Source organism: Pteropus alecto, unplaced genomic scaffold (genome assembly GCF_000325575.1).
Source record: "Pteropus alecto unplaced genomic scaffold, ASM32557v1 scaffold3, whole genome shotgun sequence".
Lineage (NCBI taxonomy): Eukaryota > Metazoa > Chordata > Mammalia > Chiroptera > Pteropodidae > Pteropus > Pteropus alecto.
This window is the reverse complement of record NW_006442484.1, coordinates 46,232,789-46,241,373: the sequence shown is the minus strand read 5'-3', so window position 1 is coordinate 46,241,373 and position 8,585 is coordinate 46,232,789.

The window sequence follows — 8,585 nt, the reverse complement described above, 5'->3', positions numbered from 1 at the left end:
TCTCCAGCCAAATTTACGTCAAATTATACTCTCTATCTAGCCCCTTCTCCCATCAGCAACTACTCCCTAAAGGAAGTCACTGCCAATAAATTTAGTTTTTAGTTCTTCCAGTGGTTTTTACTTTAATTCTAAATAAATAATATGTCTACATCTTTCTTTCTTTATTTCTCAACCTTAAGCAGTCAATAGTTATTGACTTCTCTACATGAAAGATGAAAAATTTCACTCATTTATACGCCTTCTTTCTCTGTCTTCTCCTCAATTGAGGTTAATTCATGATTTTTTAGTTCTTTAATTGGGTAGCTGTGTAACTTTTTTTTCCCCCCTCTTTAATTCCCCCGCCTCCCACTTCCACCCCTGACTTATGGATGTTGCCGTTTCCCCTTAAGAACTGGATCTCTGAAGGCAGGGCGCCTCCTCCCACATGCTCCCAGCGTGCACCCAGCGTGCACCCAGCGTGCACCCAGGGCCTGGCACACCAAGGGTATGGTCCATGGCTCCACCAGGGGCGTGAACTCAGGACCTACTGCATGTAAAGCAGACGTGCTAACCACTACACTATGGAGCCACCTCTGTGTAACTTTAAATGATACAATTATCCCTCTATTTCTGGGTCCAGCAGCTTTAGAAAATATTTATTGACCTTAGCACCCTAGGATAAGAAAGATAACACCTTTTTCCACCTCCAGATTTCTGTCGGCATATAGCTTTTAGACTGTTGAAGCTTATAACATATACATTCTGTTTTATAAATATTATTATAACTTATGATATTATTATTATACAGATATTATTTATTGCAGACACAACAAAAAGGAAATTAAGCCTTTGTCATCGAGTTCGTGCTATTCAAAATACAGTGTCCCACACTCTATCACAATAAAATGAATTCTCTATTTTTAAACTGCACAAAACCTCAAATTTTTCCACAACTTAGTTACATCTTATTTGAATCCTGGCTTTTTAGGCAGTTTTATAAATATTACAACTGGTTGCAAGCAGTTAAAACTGATTAACTTAATAAATTTGCTGGAAAGATATAGGGTAATTCTCAAAATCAGAGGAAAAAGCTAGGGATGAAACAACTACAAAATTTCACCAATAGAGAGAGCCCCACCATTCCTAGAAAAGAGCACCCCATTGGCCTACCTGAGATCACATGCCAGGGGTGGAACACTTTGGCAGTCTCATCAAGGTTGCATGCAATGGTGAAGCAAAGTTTTAAAAAACAAAATCAAGTTATTGTCACCAGAACAAGAAAAAATAGAAGCAAGGTAAACAATGTAAATAGCCTTTATCATGTACAATAGCATTTGTCGCATTTTAGTTAATGAATAATTTGGATAGTTATCTGATATTGTTCTTTCCCATCAGATTTTATGTTCCACAAGGAGAAGTTGCATCTATTATTTGTCCTCTTAATCCACAGGTGTAGCAAGTATTAAGTACATATAATCACTTACTAAGTATTTGTTGTATATTGTTGAAAAAAGAAAAACCAATAGTTTCTGGGTTATACTGCATAGTATGTTAGTTTATTAATATATGTTAATACATATTAATATAAAGGGAGAAGATTTTGTCTTCATATAAACTAATAAGATAAAAAAAAGATATGAAAAGAAACAAAGAGGGAGGGAGGGAAGGAGGGAGAATGTGAGGGAGAAAAGAAGGAGAGTTTTAGTTCTCCAAGCTGTAGAGAAATTTTAAGTTATTTTTCAGTTGAACCCATTCATGGATTAACCAGAAAGGTATATCTCTAAATCCAACAGTGACAAAAGAAACAACTAAGAAATGCAGAAATTGTCCTCTCTGAAGTTTTCATTCTTTTATATCAATCAAGGAGAATGTGAAAGAAGAAGTTTCTGCAGGAGTCACTAATTCCTCACCAATGTCAGAAATTTAGTTTCACTTTTCAGAGGCTGTTTCTGGCCACGCTTGCGAAATCAAAACTGTAATTCATCTCTAGACAATAACTAATTATTACTGATTACTAAGAAATAAGTCAACAAAGATATTTTCCTGTTTACATTCTTATCAGACTGTATCAGAACCATCTGTTTTCAAGTTTATTGTTGCTGGGGTTTTTTGTTTTTTTTGTTTTTAATCCCAAGGGATAAATACTCTACATTGTTCTTGGAACATATGTATGTAAAACTACTTCTTGCTACACAGCTGCAATGTTCACTGAAACATTTGAGTGGGGAAGAAACACACATTCTTCTGGGAAAGAAAATGAAGAGAATTAGATACCTCACTGAATTTACTCTGTCTTCAAATGAAAGACATATTGGGGTCTGTCCCATCTCTAACTACCATCTCCATATTTGCATGGGTGACTATTGATTTTGCTAAAAGTATATATGTGGAGCTTTATGACACTAAAGTAGCTCCAACCTAGAAAACATAGTAGAAGACTACTAATATGAGAAAGATTCTGCAAGTTTAAAACAAATAATACGTGACCTCTTTGTTCCATTATCCAGTCTCCTGTGATACAAACAGTACATTTTCCTTCTTTGAAGAGAGGCGTAATTGTTCCACTGCCAAGGAAGCAAGAGCGGGAGAGTGAAATCCTGGTACCCATGGAGTTGCTACATGGCTTTGGGCGAGCAATTAACCTTTGGTGTCTCAGTTACTTCATCTATAAAATAGGGATAAGGGTTTTGCACAGGTGTGATGCCTGGACTAATTAGTATAATTATCATCATTCATGAGAAAATAATGTTGGTCACTGATTTCACATCTCATGTTAACACCTGGGAATCATTGGAACAACTGAATTAAAATGGTTCATATCCACATGAGCACATATCCTTAATAAGTTCTCTTTTAAACATTTGTATTTATTATTTAAATGTCTTCTAAATTTAAACTGAATATGTAAACTACGAAAATAAAAGGAAACTTGTCAAGGCCCATAGTCAACCGATAAGCAGCACTGCATGCAGCAAAATGGTTTCCAGTCCATTGGTAGGTGACATCATACTTATATAGTAGTTTAGTCTTGAGCCATAGAATTTAGCCATAGAATAGTCAAGTCAAGTAAAATATTCACTTAATACATTGTTTATGGAACATCCAATCCCCTCTACTTCCATGTGATTATCTGTCCTGAAAGGATCTCAGCTCAGGCAGCCAGGGACTAGGACTCATGAGTCGATGAGAGAGCTGGAAGTTGAGGAAGACAAAAATGGGGATTCTCTCGGTTCTAATCTAGGACTCCTAAGTGTTCTTACTATGTTTCCTAAGTCAAGGTGAAATATCTGCTTTAAAAAATTGCCTTTACATCCTGGCAAAAATTGCAACCAACCATAGAGGGAAACGTGAAAGAGAGAAAATGCTCCAAAGACCAGTACTTAACAGCATCATAACCCTTGCATCCGTCAGTGTAGACACATGTTGTTTGCAGGTCCAGAACTTCTCTCCACAGCATCTGATAGATACCAAGAGATTTCCTCATCACAAAGAATTCTCTTTTTTTTAAACTAAGTAGACATCAATCCTCATATCTCCAATGTCTCAGAAGAAATTAGTCTCTTGACAAGTCATTCACACCAAGAACTCTATCCCTTTCCTCCACACTTGCCTCAAAATCACAGGCGCCAACTTGCAAATTGAAACACAGAAGCCGATGCTATTTTCATATTATCCTCACCTGTCACACCAAACATAACGATTAGCTTTTTTTAGCAGAATTGAAACTGCTAACACAACTTCTCTTTGTCTTACACCATTAAACTTGATTAGAAATCTCTTCACGATTAACATTCATCTCGTTGTATCGCGCTTGAAGGTTAATAATATTCACCATCTCCTGAGAGAGGGGGAGGGGAGTATGTTTATTAAATGAATTTTATTGAGAGGGAACTTCCCTTTCGGTCCACTAGAGGGCGGCTCGGCAGGACCGGCAGCAGGATCAGCAGCAGGACGGCTAATAGAGAGGCGCTGCGCCCCTTCTTTCTCTCCTGCACTTCAGTTGGGAGGACGAAGCAACTTTAGTATTCATCATTCGCTATTCTTCACTCTTCGGGTGTTTTAATTTCAAATAAAGCCTCTTCACAAATGCCAGAAGTCAGTGTTGGCTGGGCAATAGCGGGGTGGGAAAAAAATATCAACCTACAATATTAGACTGCTTAAAATAATATCCAATCCAATTCTTCTAAATCAGTACTGGGTGAGATAAATACATAACATGTATCAACAGATCCTAAGTTTAAAACCTTCATACATCATGGAGCAGTATGTGAATGCTGCAGATGTGGAGACAGAGTGAATCATGCATGTACATTATAGGGAAAAGCATTTACATTACATACAACACATAAAGAAATGTACCTAGCCTTTTGCACACTTGCTATTTCTGCTGATATCTATGAAATGCAGTAAAACATTTTATAATAAATATCCAACTTGATAAACCTTTTTTAGCCATCTAGCCATCCATGCAGATGTATATATTTAAGGAGGAAATGTAAATTTTAGAGATAAAAGACAAACCTTAAAATTTTTCCTCACCAAAATACATTATGTGCTAAGAAAGAGGGGATAAGGGATGAGTCTGTCATGGTGGACCCAACATAGATGATAAAGCAAAATATGATGCCTTTTTCTATCTATAATATTGTTCAGTGTAGCAAACCCTTTGCTTGTTACAGTACAGTAAATGGGGTGTTTAATTTGGGATTCAATGTAGTCTGGAGTCAAGGTGCAGGAGTTTTATTACAGAAATACAATTTTATTGGCGGCTGAAGATTTAATTTCCACCTTACGTAGAGAGCCATAAACGGCATGCCTATTTTACATTTTGCATAGCATTTGATATATGTAATTCCTGGTCTAATTTTAGAGTTTGAAAAGGTGGAAGAGTCACAATATTCTTCAACATTTCAGCCACGAATGCCATTTAAAAATGAGGAATTTTCTGTTTCTTAGCCACGGGTTTGAAACTATTTCTCTCCTTTCCTGATTAAGTTCTGCACCACGTTCTTTCCAGTCCTTCCTAACGAGGTGAGCCACGGAGACCCCCAAAGAACACCCTCGTCTTGAAGCAAATGCTTTCTTTGTTTAAATTCGTCTACTCGATGGTATTGTACTTAAAAGTAAGATGACCAAATGATATGGATAATTTGCCTTCTATTGTGCTTAATATTTGTCAGGGTCACATGTCAATGAATGATCCAGTGGATGTATTTGGAAGAAAATAATTTGTAAATGCATTGAGAGGATTGAATTTGAGAGAAATGATCAAATGCTGCCAGCTGTAAAGCTAAGTCAACATTGATGTCCAAATTTGAGCGATTGTGTCATTCTCTTTCATTCGAATGTATTCATTACAAGACACACACACACACACACACACACACACACACACACACACACACACACACACACACACACACACACACACACACACACACACACAGAGACACACACACACTGCTGCCCTTCCATCTGTTTCCCTTTGCCGCTAGTTCTCTTCGTCAACATTTCATACCTTCTGTCTACCACCAGGTGGAGCCCTTTGTTTATGGACATCTGTCCATTTCCTCTTTCTCAAAGATGCTACCGGATAAATAGCTCCAGTACTAAAATACTGTTGCGAACACCAAAATTTAACACCCACAGATAAAAATAGTAAAGCTTTTTCAGGTATTGGTATAATAAACCTTGCTTTAAGAATCCTATTGCTCTTAGATTTAATAGCTTACACATTTTCCTATTTACAACTTCTGCACACCAAACAGCAGAAAATAATACTGTTGTGTGTGCCATAAACAGTGTTGCTGCAGGTCTATTTTATGTAGCACCATCGTTTTTATAATCTCAAATGTTTGGCAACTGCAGTCAAAAAGAAAAAAAAAGACTGTATGCTGTGAGCCTCAGTTTTCTAGTCTTAAAAATATATATCTCACTGAGAAGAAAATGTTTTCCTTCAGACAAAAGAGAGTAGTAATTCAGCCGTAGGTAATAAAGGCAAACCCTAATTCCTCTTAGTCAAATTTATCTCTCTTTGATTTGAGAACGAGTTAAGGGTAAGTAAAAGTCTACCTTACCTTTGATTCTATTTAGGAGCTAATAAAAAATATACATACTATTAGTGAAGTTCAATTATTACATTATTCAATGAATAATCTTATTTTTATGAAATTAATCAAAAATATTCTCATGAACAAAAGGCAGTAACATAAGAAAAAATTAAAACCTTCATTTGCATGTGCAAATAACTGTGGAATGAGCTCACCTAAATACTAGCTTGCCAATGACCTCAACCTTGATCTGGAAAGATCGTTTATTCACAAGTAAAACATTCACATTCTCTATGCTAACTGTCTTGGATCTTTCTCAAGGTAGATTACTAACTGTGATGTTAGAAAGTCTATTAATAACATGTGCATTTATCGGGATCATGGAGTTACATATTTAACTGAAGTATCATTTCAGTTGCATTTTAAATGTTAACCAGGATTTACTCTCTCTGTATTACATGTCTAAATTTTTGCTTAAGCATCTGCAAAGCAGTGAGTGAAGGAAGATTTGTGTGTATGCCTTATTTAATCAGTCCCTGGGCCTGAGAAATCTGGCTTTTCTGTTGGTTTACAAACTGGTTCTGTGACACTGAGCAAAGGAGCCCTCATGCAGCAAAATGCTGGAACCACCATTTTGCTGTCCGCTCGCACACAATAAAATGGTGGCACAGAAAATAGTTAACACATTGTGCCCACGAGAGTTGTCTTTGCAATTATTCTACTCTTTGATGCAAATATCAAGCTGCTTTGTAAAATATTGTTACCAAGGGGCTAAAGACATTCATTTTCTTTAAATATATAAAACCTCTGTGTGTGTGTGTGTGTGTGTGTGTGTGTGTAAAATGCCGATGAAATAATCGGCTATGTACATTTAACTCAAGGAAAGAAAAAAATGGGTCAAAATTAACACTCAAGTTGAGAGGGAATGCAAACCTAAATAAAAAAGCACAGATCCTAAAAACTGCTTCTAACAATTCACAAAACCTGTATGGTAAATTTAGCTTTGGGATTCCTTTCATTTTAGCATTCATTGTGTGCAACTTAGAGTTAGGAAATTTAAAAGAGTTGATGTTTTTTGTTTCTCTTCTTTTTAAAAAAATGTCCTGTAAAAATTAAAAGCAAGCCCACATTTGACTCTCACCTGGAAACCCTACACTCTCATTTTTTACTGGAGGGAAAAAAAAAACCAGAACCCACTGTCCCCTTCTCTTCCATTTCTGCTCTTATTTTTAATCATTAAAAACGCTGCCTTGGCTCTGTTTAAGTGTGGAAATTCTCATTTTTCTGCAGTGCTTCAGACTCACATAGACTCCTTGGGGATGTAGTGAGGAGCTAACCAACTGCACACGGGAAATGAGAATTTTCGTGGTTAGAAAAACTGCAGTGTTTGGTAATTTTCCACATGGAGTAGAAGTCATGAGTGACTATTTTTCTTTTAAACATAATGACTCTACTTGAGTAGTTGATGTAGAGTTGTAGGTTCAAATTTGAGCATTTGAATGCATTAAAAGCTCTTACAAAATTAAATTTGACTTCTTCCTATAAACATTTTCACTATTTTCAAGTGCATAATAAATAGGTCAAAACAGAATACTCCCCTCTGCGCCACTGACAGAATTATAAAAGGCTACTGTCTGTAAATGAGAAATAGCCATGGAGGACCCACCAGCAGGTTATGCAATATGTGCCATAGACCACCAGGGGCTGAACTGAAACCACTAACACTTTTTTCATAGGATCATTAGCTAAAGTTAAACAAGGTGTCAAAGTGAAAAGATGGGGCAGTTGACCTGGCTCGTTATATTTGCATGCCTTCACTTTAATTATTTTTCGCATTAAAATTAAACACCAATCTTCAGTTTTATAATTTAAACATATTATTACCCAAGTACAGTACATTAATTTTTACATTTGTAAAGGATTCATAATATATTATTTTTGTGATTTTATTTACCATTGGTTTTCAATAAATACTAAAACTCTAGTGCAAATTTAAATTTATGGGTAAGGAGAAGTTATTAGTTAAATTTTTTCCTGTTGTACTTTATGAGATAAAATTAATTGATTTGTTTTAAAATTTAGATCTTAAATTAAAATCAGCCTCCAACCAAGATGAGTAGGTCTGGGACCCATGGAGTAAGTTTACATGCGTTCCTGACCTTGTGCTGACAGTCGTCAGGAAGAATATGTTCTTTTTTATAATAGCTGCTTTACGATTTTGGAGACACTGTTAGGCTTTTACATGCACCAATAGTTGTCCCATGTACCTTAAATAAATCCAATTCAGTAAATTTAGGATTGTAGTTAAGAAATAAATGTCATGTCAGTAACCCTCAAGCAGATATCAGAAGAAGAAGGAGTATGTGATTGTTTAGTTCAAAAATTAAGTTTCATGTTTTTAATTGGTGTCATATCCTGTCCTAAGTCTATAGCGCTTAAATCAAAGGCGACCACATTAACCTGGAAAGGAAACATAATAACAACTCCTTTCATCCCCTGGCTCAAATGTTTTTCTGCTCAACCCTAATTTTTGTTAAAACACTTTCAGACAAAGAC